At 33.5% G+C, this 14,477-nt stretch overlaps 1 protein-coding gene across 1 annotated transcript in view; it reads left to right on the top strand.

Annotated features, from left to right (window-relative positions):
- Window positions 1-5,688: 5,688 nt before the first annotated feature.
- Window positions 5,689-14,477, top strand: part of LOC146539261 (uncharacterized) — a 117,495-nt gene continuing 108,706 nt past the window's right edge. The window contains exon 1 of the mRNA XM_085186107.1: window positions 5,689-5,891. The gene's annotated coding sequence lies outside the window, so the exon portion shown is untranslated. The remainder of the gene's footprint in view (window positions 5,892-14,477) is intronic.

Raw genomic sequence — 14,477 nt, 5'->3', positions numbered from 1 at the left:
GCACTAGACTATTGTCTACTTTGAAATTACAATAGTTGAGTCTCCGGACTTAATTAAAACAGCTTTTTGAACTTTAAATTTGTTAGGGAGCTTATTTGTTAGGGACATCATATTAAAAAGTAGTAAGTGAAGTACTCGTATACTCGTAGTAGGTAGGTACTAGTTGTCGCTGGTAAACTTGATTGTGTGGATTTTAAGGCGTTATAAAAGATTTATAAATTAAAGATTTCGTCTTGTCTAAGTACGTTTGTACAAATCGTACTATAATTAAAAAAAGAGTTTCTCACATTTCCCGTTCACGTTTCTCGTTTTTCAAGTATTCATATACTCCATTGCTCTCCATCACCACTGCGAGTGTGGATCGAACACACAACCATTTTCCCCCGAACGCTTTCCGCTTCCGAGCATCGTCCGACCGGTTCTTTTATACGGCAGCGAATGTTGGCCAGCACTATCTCGGCACACTCAGGAGCTTCACGTCACGGAAATGAAGATGCTGAGGTGGATGTGCGGCGTAACGCGGTCTGACCGCATACGCAACACATTCATTCGAGATAGTCTTGGGGTCCGTGACGTAGCGGATAAGCTCCAAGAGCGTCGCTTGAGATGGTTTGGCCACGTTACGCGCCGGCCTAAGAACTATGTCGGACGCAAGTGCCTTGCTATACTAGTTCCTGGGGCGCGACCTCCCGGACGTCCAAGGAAGCGCTGGTTGGATGTCGTAATGCAGGACATGAGAGCCAATGGTCTAACCACCGAGGACGCAAAAGATCGTGCAAAGTGGAGTAGGTTAAGTAGGAATTCAGACCCTGGTAATATCCGGGATTAATGCCAGGAAGAAGAAGAAGAAGCTTTCCGCTGAATTTTTCGAGGCATTGGTTTTACCTTGGTGCCAGAGTAAAGAAATGAAAATATTAAGAAATAATCAATTATTTCCTCGAGTAGGGATCGAATCCACAAACGTAGCCTTATAGTCACACCCTTGTGCCGCTGCATCACGACTGCCTCAATAATAGTTAAATATCGCGTTTAAAAAATCAATTAAACACTTCCAAACACTAATAGCAACCGTAACACACAAAAGGTGTGAAAACAATAGAAAAAGAAGTACTATCAAATGGTACGTTTCCCTCAATACCTACACTAGCAAGTCACAAAAACCTATCGAACTAAAAACTCGCGAGATCCCAGCAAGTGCCGCCGCTGCGCCGCACGAGTGTAAACGACTGACTCTCCCGCAGTCAAGTTACTTTCAAAAGCTGGCGCAAAAAGCCGGCGCCCACTCGTGAGGTGTGAGGTTTTGGTGCATAGGTTAAGTTTTAAAAAAAAAAATTTTTTTTGTGTTTTTTTAATCGTGGTTGGAGAAGTATATAAATGGTCGAATGAAATCTAAAGTACATAAAAAATAAAAAGTGTGCCCTACACTTCCCAACCTTAGGCACTAACGGGAAAATTGGGGCTTTCCAATTTACGTTTTAAATAAAATTGCGGGCGACGATAGTACTTGACTTAATGATTTTTTACAATAATTATGAAGAAAAAAAAATCTTTTCCAAGTGGGTGTCAGAACCACAATCGCTCAAACTTACATCATTTACCAAAATTGTCCATTTCATCACAAAAATCAACACGCCCCGCCCCCGCCCATGCCTGTATACGCACCCCTCTACACAAGACCGCCTTTGTTGTAACAGGCTACGTGCCTGATGGTGGTCATTGTTCTTTTCAGGCCACGTCAAATTACTGATATTACTGTTAGGTAAGCTTTGCTTTTGATAAGCTCAATTAAGGATTTCATAGCTAAGTCCTGGTAATAATGTATTTTTTATAAGGCGAGGTGATGCTGCGGACTGTAAGTGCGACGGTTGTGGTTTCATTTCCACTTCGAAATTGATATTTAATAATTTTCACTATGAAGTGAGAAGAGAGGTAAGTAAAGAATTATTTTGTTTACCTCGCTTAGGTATGTATCACGCAATATATTGAAAGTCGGTGTTTTAACTTTAGGCTGCCCTACCTGCGGGATACAGCGTGAAACTAAAATAAACGTGTAAAAACTACTATAATTAAAACACCATGGATATGGGTTTAATTCCAACTCAAGACAATAATAAAAATGGAAATAAATAACGTATTGAGTAGACCTCAACGCCGCGCGTTGTCTCGTTACCGGAACGAGGAAATGAAAATATTAAACATATCCTTTCTTCGAGTGGGAATCGAACACATAAGTACAAATAACTGTAGAGCTTAAAGTCGTACGCTTGTGCCACTGTACTATAACTGGCTGGCCTCAAGTTAACTAAAGTACAGAATAAGCATAAAGATTTTAACCCAGGACCACGATTCCATTTCTACCACGAATCTATAGCGCACAAAAAAAAGGAAAAAGATGTAAAGTAGGCAATTCGTATACGTTAAAAACATAACCGGGGGCTAGGTGCAAAAACTCGGGACTACCCGCCGCGGGTCGTTCCGCAAAACTTAGAAAAAACTTTTATGCCACTTCTTTTATTTGTTATATCCTGTTCGTCCAAGGTACTTTGGATTATTCAGATTTGTATTGTTTTTTATTCTACTAGCGTTTATTTTTTTACGAGTCGTTTTTAGTTATAATTATTATTTTCTAGATAAAATTGTTTTGAAGGATTGTATTTAGTACAGTGGGGAACGGACTTACCCTTATAAGTGCGAGAAACAGCACAATGAAGCAGTGCATGCCTGTAAGTGCGATGATTGTGGATTCGATTCTCGCGGAGAATTAATAATTTTCATATTTTTACAAAGGGAAAGGACTTGGCAGTCTGGCGGAGGAATCTTGGCTCAGACATCAGTCTCTATATCATTTAAATAAATTGTTGCCGTGTTAGAATATACGTCACATTTTTCTTTGTAACTTCTATTTGTACTGAAGTTTTTTGTTAAATAAATTATTATTAATTATTTTCATTTCCTAGTTAGGGCAAAGCACGTAAAGATGCATAAATAATAATTATTAGAGCACCAAGAATATACTACAATTTCATATTAAAATACAAAAATTTATGAATATTAGATACTTCAAGTAAATTTGGAAATGATATTAAATTTGCAAATTTTCCTTCAAGAAATTTATATGCAAAATGCTCCTAAAATGTGGACCGTCTTGAATAGAATAGATATTAAAGCAATAACTTCTGGTCTTTGTTGATTTGATGAAGGCAATGTAAAATGGTTGATACCGTCACGGCGTCCATAGGTTGAAATCCCACGCAAAAATTAATTAAATATAAACGACATTCGTTTATATGAAATAATATTATGTACTCTTATTAGTAAATATTATAAACCTCAGTGGTTCGATAATATGTTCGATTTAAACATTAAAAACTATATTTTGCAAAAAAAAAGAATTGAAAAGATGTATTTAGACTCCCGCGTAGAATCATGCACACATTGTATACAACGGACGACAAAAATTTTAAAGAACTAAATAAAGTACTTCTTTAGAAAATGTATAAAAAATTGAACATAACGAGCGGAATTTGAAACCGTGCCTCTTGGCGAAACTCAACTCCGTGCTTTGCCTCGTTGCCAGAACGAGGAAACGAAGACATTAAATATTTCAATTCCCCGAGTAGGAATCGAACCCACAACTTGTCGCATTTACAGTCGCACGTTTGTGTCCCTGATAATTTGAACCAATAACCACAACCATAGCGTTCAGTCCATACCTTATCGGCGCCACAGATAAAAAATGCTATAAATATTTCCTAGATAATGAATAAACCTTTCATATTATAAATATAATATAATACTTCAATTAATATTAAAATCTTTTTACCATTCGTTATGGATAAAATGGTAAAAAGTTTTCAATTTTAATTGAATTATATAGCGTAAAAAAGCAAATGAATATATGAGTATTTTTATGAATTTACATTTTTTTTTTCTTTGAATATTCTCTTTGAGCAGCATAATATTATTCTTTGCGTAATTTAAAAAAAAAGCAATTGCCAATTTTGCCGGGCTTATTGCAAGGTTTCGAGAAAAAAAAAGAATTCTCCGCGTTGATTACAAGAAAGGAGGTTAAATTGGTATCAGTATAAGGCTTGAGTTTTTTGTTTTTTTTTCTTCTTACGCTTCGTCTGATATTACCTAATTTACATATTAAAATACGTGTTTTTTTTTCATATATTGAGTTAGACTTGAACGGCTGTCGATAACTTGCTCGGCTTCTTATGGCGAAGTATGCGGATTAGGTTCCCGCACATTTTTTTTGGTCAATAAGTTATATAATGTTAAAAATAGAAAAAAAGCTTTCATGTCTCATAAATAGAGGAAAAACTATTTTATAATCTAAGTTAATTTAAATATATTGAGATTCTGTAATATAACAAAATCTCAATATGCTTATATCATACAACTGGGTAGGCAGAGGGAAGAACCTAGTGTTAAAGTCACTCCGTTCCGCACTTTCAACCGAGTTTTCGCGGCATTTTGTGCTGAGTGGGAGAATTCAACGTCGCGCTTTGCCTGATTACCGAAGCGAAGAATTAAAAATGTGAATGCCTACTAATTTATTTGAATTCAATAAATATTAATTCACATTAGAAAAAATAATCGCCTATATTTACTCGTTCCATACGTATGACTGCAAAGGAGACAACTTCATTCTCATCGAAAATAAAACAAGCTTTTAATAAAATTATGCTTCAAGGTCTACAATAGGTATATTAGGAACATATTGGCGTAGCATTACACATTTGCACATTTCTAAGAAAATATTTCTGAGTTTATTATTTTTTTGGAGGAAGATAAATTGCTAGGTATATAATAAATTAATAACTAATTGGCATAAAATATTGTAAATTCGCTTATTTAAATATATTCACGTTTAGTCAACCGTAACTCAACTACGTCACAATGTTGTCCACTATAATAATATTTATATTATAAAATCAATTTAATTATTTACATTGTTTGACAACTTAATTACTTTTAATTTAAACAAATATATTTAAATAAACAAAACATAATTACCTTTCACCCTTCACTTGACAATATGAAGGACTTATATTGTTCAATAAGATCAATTGTTTTTTAATTGTAAAAGCTTTGCAAATATTTATTATATAGGTACTATACAAGCCTTTACCTATAGGCTTCCTTTATAAATGAAGTATCTAATATAAGAATACATTTTTGTTTAAACATGTTCCTGAGCGCGTTCCATCAAACAAATTGTACAGATTAACAATATTTTAAGGCCCATATTGATAAGCCGCTCTCGACTCTGAGATCGATCTTGAGATGGCGTTTTAATTCATAGATTATAATTTTCGAACGAAATTTTCGGTCACGTGCTCAAATTAAAATATTTATGATGTTTATTGTTCCATCGAAACATGTTCTTACATAGCCAATATTAAATTCAACGCAAAAAAATCTAATACAACAAATAGTTTCTGAGATAAACGCAGTCCACCGCACTAACTCTCCATCTCTATTTTTATTAGTATAGATTCATCCATTTTAAAATAAACACGTGGCTAACAAAAACGCGGCAAGAGTAGGTAATAATTATTGTGGTATTACACAACGAAGTTCGTACTATTACGGTCACGATTAGTGGCTAACTTCATTATTATGCTATCTCTTTCGCACGTATGGAATTCAAACAATTTGTGTATTACCTTTCACTCACGCACTCCAGTTCGCATGTAACCGTCGTGAGAGAAGGTTATGTCGCGCTGCTACCTAAAATCGTGATAACTTTCGTAATAAAGAAAAAAAAAACAATAATTTGCGAAAGTATAACAGTGATTGTGTGTACGTGTTTAACAGTTCAGAAGTGTTGCTTGTGTTGTGTATTGTTGTTTATTTTAACTGGAACTTGGATTTTTTGAATGGTTTGTAACAATTTTTTTTTATTATCTTTACCCAGTTTTTGTTTGGACGCGCGAACATAAAAATAAAATGTAAGGCTGTATAGATTACGATAATGATGTTTTTAAGTATTTATGTTCTGTAAATTAAAAAGGTAAAGAATAAGTAAACACCCGCATTATCTCTGACCCAAGGTTGTACAACAATCGATTTATAATTCCACACACTTGTGTAAACTTCACTTATTGTTAAATTTATTCGGTTTCGTCACTAAAATGGCAAAGAATGAGCGGTAAACGAGGCAGAGGGAGACCTCTGTTGACCTTCGATGATAATGGAGGAAGGTCACGTAAAAAGAATTAGACCTTTAATGACAGTGGACGAGGAGAAAGAGGTACTCCGGTCTCTCTGGCTTACCCTGTAGAGATAATGCGTGAAACTAAAAAGAACGAAACAAAATTGGCAAATTTCAATAAAAAATCTTTTATTATGTCCAATGTGTCTGAAGTCACGCTTTTACATAAGATGGCACGACTGTCTGGACAGTAAAGTAAAGTACTGTCTAGCCAGTACAGTGGTAATTTATTTTCTATTCTTGAAATTCTTGTTTTTGTGAAACCATTTTACTATTTTACAAGTAGCAATAGTATTTTATTTTTATGACTTCTGTGTGACAGTGTGTGTGACTATTTTTTTTATAGTGCATTACTGCTGCTGGGATAATAATTATAGCTTTTCGTTAGTTTTTTTTTGTTTAGGCATTATAAGTTCGTACCTTTGCTTCATATCAAACAAAACATAGATAACATAAAATTTAATATGTCAATAACAAAATATTGCGTAATTTAATGAAAATTTGTATAACTTTAACTATACACAAAAAAATAAAACAGCACAAAACTAAAATCTCAGGTAAAGAGAAGGTAGCAGGTAGTTTCAAAATATAAAGGCATTTACGATCGCATTTGTGATAAAATCTTTTTATTTCCTTTCTCATATTATTTTTAAATTAATTAGTGTTATTTAATGCATATTATGTGCAATATCCTGCAGTTATCATTTAACTGTTTGAGATAACGTTCTATAATATAATAGTTTTAATAACGTAGCTCGTTTATTGCTTATCTTTATTAGATTATACAATGACTTATTGTTGCTTTTCATATTTGAGGCCAGACGTGACCCAGGGGCACGTGTGTGTGACTGTAAACACGACTGGTTGTGGGTTCGATCCGTTCTCGAAGAAATGAAATACTTATTTAAATGTTACTTGAAATGTTTTCATGTCTTCGCTCTGGCACCAAGGCAAAAAGCCCGGCGTTAAGTTCCACCACTCAACACGCTGTGCCTAGCTGTTTTTTTATTTCAATTACCTACGTATTATAAAGTGAAATATTTACAGTCATATATTACCTATATGATTAATATGTATATGACTGTTTAATATTCATATAAACGTTTACTCACACGGAACACGAACCTGTTAACACTGCAGCTGTCATTAATTTACTAAATAACAATCGCTACGTAATAAATAATTCAATAAACAGATATGCATGTATATATTAACATTAAATTATTACCTACTACTCGAGGTACGATTCGATTACGATTGTAAAAGTGACAGGTTATAGGTTTGATTCCCATTTGAGCCTTTATCTGGATCGTAACAGGACACTCAACGCATTCCCTCCGGAATTCAGCGGAAAGTGGAGAACGGAAAGTCTTGACGGAAACGGAGTGTCTTAACATAAGGTTCCCAGGTCCTTTCTGCCTACCCTGCTACGTGCAAGATACAGCGTGACGCTGGACCTATTTCACAAATATTTACAGAACAACTAGTGACAAAGCACTCGTTACTAGTTGTTCTGTAAATATCGTTTAAACAGCCAAATAAATATATAATTTCACATCTCACAATTAATAGGATTGATTTGAAATGTAATTTGCCTCGGTACTAAACAAATGTATACGTGCAAAATCTTATCAGCTCAGTAATCGTTATCAGTGTGCAATTTATAATACAGGTAAGCTTATCTTGCGAACTAACATATGAATGTACCTACTTATATAAACTTATATTTTTTAGCTTCACGTTATATCCACGCTATATATATATATAGGCAGATGGGACCTAGTGTTAAGACACTCCATTCACCATTTTCCATTCGAACTTGAAACACTGCGTGAGTGTGAGTAGCGGAACTCAACGTCGAACTTTGTTTTCCAGAGCGGAGAATAATTTAAATATAAGTTCAACAAATCTTAAAGATTTGAACCTGGAACTTCAATGATTACGTAATATCTATTGGGTCACTATAATAAATTATGATTATATAATAATATTACATTTCTCAATATAAACATATTGAATGTCAAGGTTAGGATCGGAATACAAGATATATACTAACATATCATCTAGATATACATAATTAATAACAAAATACACAGCATCGGAGTGTAAACGCGGCGGTTGTGAGTTCGATCCCCACGCGGCAAAATGAACCATTTTTACTTTGTCGCTCTTATAACATGACAATGCTTGGCATTGAGAATATAAGATAGGCCACACAACACGAAATGTTACGAATTGGGCGGAGAGTGGAGAACGGAGTGCCTTAACACTAGTTCTCTGTACCGATCCTGCTATACCTAATCGGGATATAGCAAAAAACCATAAAAAACTCCCCCTAAATGTGCTTTGAACTCACGACCATCACATTAAGTCAGTCACGTCAGTATAACAATCATTAATCCCTTATCACTTTATGTAATGAATTACACAAAATTTTCTTAGAAACTTTATCTTTTATAACGCGAAGTAACCTTCAGTTTTATTTGTTTTTATTTTATGATGCATTGCAACACGTTATTGTTAGTTCATTGTTCGATGAATGGTATATTTTATATTGTTAGTTGGCGCCGTCGTTTTGCAATCTGACTATACTGAGCGTGGGTAGTGGGTTCGATTGTTACAAAGAAAAGTTTTTTTAAACTTAAAGTTTTATCCCTAACGGCTTAACTAGAGAGATCTCGACTAGGAGTTCTTATGTTTTCACATAACCTATAACCTTCCTGCATTATTATCGATACTTTCTTTTTTAAGGTCACTCGAGCTTCTGCCTCTCTTACCACCAACTCTTCTCTGCCCTTGCCATTCTTTCGTCTTTTTTTCTGTACTAAATATTTTCATTAATAAAATTTGAAGGCACTGTGGTAGTGGTTCTATACCGAATACTGCTTTATAACGCTATGTGTAGGAACTATACGTAGAAATGTTAGGCAGAGCAGGAGGTTCCAAATCAATTTAATTCAAGTGTACTCAAGTATTAAAAGGTAAAGCCATTGAGTCTGTCATTGAATTAAAGATTCCTTTGTTTCCTCTAAAACAAGAAAACGACAGCGACCGAGATTTGCTCGAATAGATTATTATAATGCAGAAACATAAAAACCTACCAACTCATAAAGAAAAAAAAATTGTGTTTTTCTTAAATTCTTAACTAAATTATTATTGAATTGGTTATGTAATTGTCCTATAAAATATTTTAATTTGCTTATTTTCACACGTTTTTAATATTTTGCGTGAAACATCACAATTTCTCTTTTTTTGTTAGATGATGGAACTCAGCGCCGTAGTTTATCTTTTAAATCCAAGAAAACATTTATGTTATACAGTTTGAAACCACGACAAATTTTACTAGAAAAAAATAATAGCTTACTTAAAACATTAAATAAATATTTATGACTTTTATATGCATACTTTCTATTAATGTGAAAAAGTCATATAATTTAATCAGAATCCGAATACAATTTTTTAGTCAAAAAACCAAAAAGATTACACGGCGTAATATCACGGCGTTGAATTCCGCTATTCAACAGCAATGCCTCCAGAATTCGGCGGAAAGTAAGGAACGGAGTGTCTTCAAACTTGGTTCCCCCTACTCACACTGCTATATGCAGAATACTATATAAAACTACAAAAACCCCTAAATAGATAATTAAAAACACATACGTCGTAAACAATCTGTACACGGAAATGAACCCCTTACCCTATTAATTGTAAATCCCTACATATCTTACATATAATAGCAAATATAACTTGATATTAGTTTCCACCACAAAGGATTTGCGGTCGTCAAAACGGATCAATTAACGTTTCTATTGTGTATGCCTTTCTTAGTGATTTCGAAATTCAATGTACTACCTACCTGTTGAGTAATTCTTGTTGTTAGCTTTGTAGGGGTTATTAGTTCAAATAAATATGTAAATATTATAGTTTATAATTTAGATAATTATGACAACATTTTGCAACATAATAGTTATAATAAATTATTTGTTGTACTATACTTTTGTTTTACGCCGTATTTCGCATATAGCATATAGCAACAGGAACATCGTGTTTATACACTCTGTTCCACACTTTCTGCTCAATTTTCAATTAGTTGCGTGTTAAGTGGCTGATCCTAACGCCGCGTTTTATCGCTTTTTTGGAAATACTATGCATTATTTCCCCTAGTGAGATTGAACCCATAACGGTCGCGTGCACAAACGCTGTCCTACTGTGCCGCGATTGTTGCTATACTATAATTAGTGCAAAAAAAGTGATTCTTACTTAGTACTTTAAAACCAGTTTCAACTAAACATGGCTTAATCAAACACGCTCTTGGCAACCATTCAAGGGGTGTTGATTTCGATTCTCTTTTGTACAAATCGATGTGGTAAATAAACGCATCTCTCAAATATGGCAAAATAACTACAGTAGACTATTGTTTGGAAACTTTTAAGATTTTGTGTTTTGACTGGCGGAACTTAACGCCGCCCTTTATTTTTGTAGAGCTGTGAGTGAAATGAGAATAATTTAAAGAAATATAATCATTGAATTTCGCCACTCAACATGCAATGCCTTTAGAATTCGGTGAAAGAGAGAGAGAAAGTAGGGGGAACAGAAGTGGTCTAATGGAGTATCAACATGACACTAGGTTCCCAAATTTCCTCTGCCAACCCTGTTATGTGCGGAATACAAGGGGAAGTATCACATTTTCTTGAGCGAACGTATTACCATAGTTTTTAACAAAATGTTGACTTAGAGAACCGTAATCTACAAAAATATTAGGAACTCGATATCAAAAGTCGCACGCAGCTAAATTTAAAACAATTTCTTCACGCGTTATCAATGAAACGTGACTCCGCGTGCAATAAACCTATTTTTATTTTATCCATTGAAGAATATTTCACCATAGCGTTCTACGTTTACAGTAAATTGCTCGCTAAATTAATATTAATTCATTTGAAGACGTTATGGCACGGCAGTCCAATGTTGTGATGGTTGTGGGTTCGATACCACCCGGGGAATGCTCCGGTAACAAGAAAAATATTAGCAATATCTCTAAAATTGGGAGGAAAGCGGGAAAAGGAGGATTTTAACACTAGTTTTTCTCTGTAACCCTGCTAACGTGATACAGCATAAAGCAAAAGAAAAATAATTACAAAACCTGTTTTCGTCTTACATCAGAATCTAACTAAAGGGTTAAGATTGAATAAAAGACTTGTATAAAAAATCTTTTGTGTATTTGAAGTTGGCAATATTTATTAATTCAAATGAGATGTCTTTTATTAATGTTCTTTTTTATATGTACTTATATGATTCTTCGAATATCTTATTTCATATTTTATCTGTCTTAAAGAATAGGTACCTAATAATAACGTGCCTATAATTTTTATTTAGTTTTACGGTGTATCTTAAGTCCCCGCACATAATGGGATAGCCAGAGAGAACATGAGAACTTAGTGTTAAAACACTGTTCCTCATCTTCCCTTCTGTTGCTGTAAAACGGCAGAACTCAACGTCGCGCCTTGCCCTGTTACCAGAGCGAATAAAATAAAAATGTAATAGGTATTTTTCGTTCCAATTAATAACAATTTAAAATGATTTATTATTATTTATTAACCGACTTCTGTAAGAAAAGGAGGTTATCAATTCGTCAAACTAATGCTACAACAACCTTACTGCAATATCTAATTACTAAGCCTGTTTGTTTTACTTGGCACCGACTTCAAAATTATAAAATCTTTGTAAAATTATTTTTTAACTTTTTAGTTCGTTGTTAGAAGTCGGTTTTTCTTTTTGTTAAAAATTAATTGATCTATTCTACCATTTACCTGTAACAGGAAACTGAGATTCAATCAAATCAATAAATTCCAAGAAGAACTGACAGACATTCATATACTTACCTATGTGTTTACTAAGATTTTTTTACTCATTCTAAGAAATAAGCAAGATATATTAAAAAGCGCACAATAAGAAATGAAAGAAACATATTATAAAATATCAAATAAAAAAATCAGCTTCAGGTTACTGCTGAGTTACCGCACACAGCAGGGTAGTCAGAGGGAACCTGGTGTTATGAAGTCCCTTAAATTCGGAGGAAAGTGAAGAGCGAAATTCCAAAAAGCATTGCGTGTTGAGTAGTGGAACTCAACGTCTTTGCCTCGACACCAGAGCGAAGTATGGAAATATAAATAATTATCTGCTCGAGTGGGGATAGAACCCACAACCAGTCGCGTTTACGGTTACATTTTGTGCCCCTACGCCACGTCTGGCCTTAAATGAAAGAAATATATTATAAAATATTACTGACATTGAAAATATTAATAGTTATACGAGAAATAAAATTTAAGTTAATTTTAACTGTATTTTAAACCGACGTTAGCCAATCCGTGGTCACGGTTGTTTCATTCGTAAAAGTCAAAATACCATAATGTTTCACTTAGTTGTGGTAACTAAAAACAGGTAAAATTTTGAAGGTAATGCATTTGTTATTTTGTTGCCTTGAAGTTTTTACCTGTAATGTCCGCACCGTATTGCATCTCAAAAACTCCTAATCCGATTTTGATAATACTGTAATTGTTTCTTTAGTTGAAATAATACAAATTGTTATAACATAATTTACAATTATGTGTAATAAATAATTATTATTATAATTGATAGATCAAAAATCTTAAATACTTTAGGCATGTTGTATGACGGAACCCAACGCCGCGTTTTGTCTCAACACCAAAGTTATGAAATAAGAATATTAAATGTATCATTTCCTCGAGTCCGAATCGTATTACACGAACTCATATCCCATTATAAATTCTTAAAATAGGTATTCTCTAACTAAAAACTTTGTTAGAAACCGGTCTGGGATGCAAAAAGCAACGATCGCGAACGAGTTTATTGTACGGTAATTATGAAATTATACGACCTCCTCCTCGACGCGAGGTGGATTCGGCTAATTGATCTTTTAGCAGGCTTTTATTTTGATATTACTAAAAATTTTGAACTTTTGGTTTTAGAACTATTTACTATCTTAATCTGTAATATTAATAGAAAATATTAGCAATTAACCTTTAATTTGAGGCAAATAGTAATCGAACCCACAATCACCGCACTTAAAGTCAAACACGATGCCTCAACGGCCTCAGTATAGATAAGAAAAAAACAAAATATTAAACATTTGAAATAACAACAAAAATAAACTAAATATTCATTTAAGCTTATCGCACGGATCTCATATTTCATTTTTGTTGAGAACTCGGTGGTTATTTATTTTAAAGATGTTTATTTCTTACTTTGGTTCCTTTTGGGTAAGACACGTGTGTGCAGGCTTAACTTGTTTTGCTTTCTGTATTGTATGTTGTAGGTTTGATTCTTTTTATTTACAAATTACTGATATTCAAGTACCTAATGAAAAATTTAAATTGGGGTCGTGTTGTGGAGCAGAGGCACAAGCATGCGATTGTAAATGCAACATATAGTAAGTTCGATCCCCACTAGAGGAAATTAAATATTTAATATTTTAATTTCCACGCTTCGAGCTTCACGCCACGAGACAAAGTGAGTTGAGTTCTGCAATTCAACATACAAATGTCTCCATAGTTCACCGGAAAGAGGAGAACGGATATGTCTAAGTGGGAACGGAGTGCCTTAACACTAGATTCCCATTTATCTCTGTCTACCCTGATATGTATACAGCGTGAAGCTAAAAAATGATATTTTTGTGGTTAAAGGCACTACAATCCAAATAATTTAATTACAGAAGTACTGACCACTAATGACGGCATTAATTTATCACTTAAAACGATTATTGCCATTTTTTTTTAATGGCAATAATGTAAAAATAATTAAAAAAAAACAAGAAGGAATAATAAATAGAAAACAACAAAACCTACTAAAAATAAATTCCTATTTAGAGTTACATAATTACTAAAAAAAAAAGATTAATGTTACTACATTTGATAATATAAATAAAATATAAATGCAGTAAAAACGTAAAATTTTACAATATGGTAATAATCTTTAATTTTTATTATAATACTTATTTGGTTTCGATTTTTATTAGCATATAGGTACATAATATATAAAATACTTAAAAGTTCGTTAGGTAAACTAAAAAGTTACCTTTTCTTTTTTATATTGTAGAAACGACATAGTGAATAGGTCACTGTTTTCGACTTTCCGCCTATTTTAGACATATTGCGGTTTGGTGGCGGAACTCAACGCTATGCTTTATATAAATATTTCGTAACAAAGAAATAAATAGATATAACAAGACAGCTAAGAAAAT

The sequence above is a fragment of the Heliconius melpomene genome, chromosome 5, assembly GCF_056956725.1.
Source record: "Heliconius melpomene rosina isolate 202511_hmr_F chromosome 5, ASM5695672v1, whole genome shotgun sequence".
Lineage (NCBI taxonomy): Eukaryota > Metazoa > Arthropoda > Insecta > Lepidoptera > Nymphalidae > Heliconius > Heliconius melpomene.
This window is presented reverse-complemented; position numbering and strand designations above follow the sequence as displayed.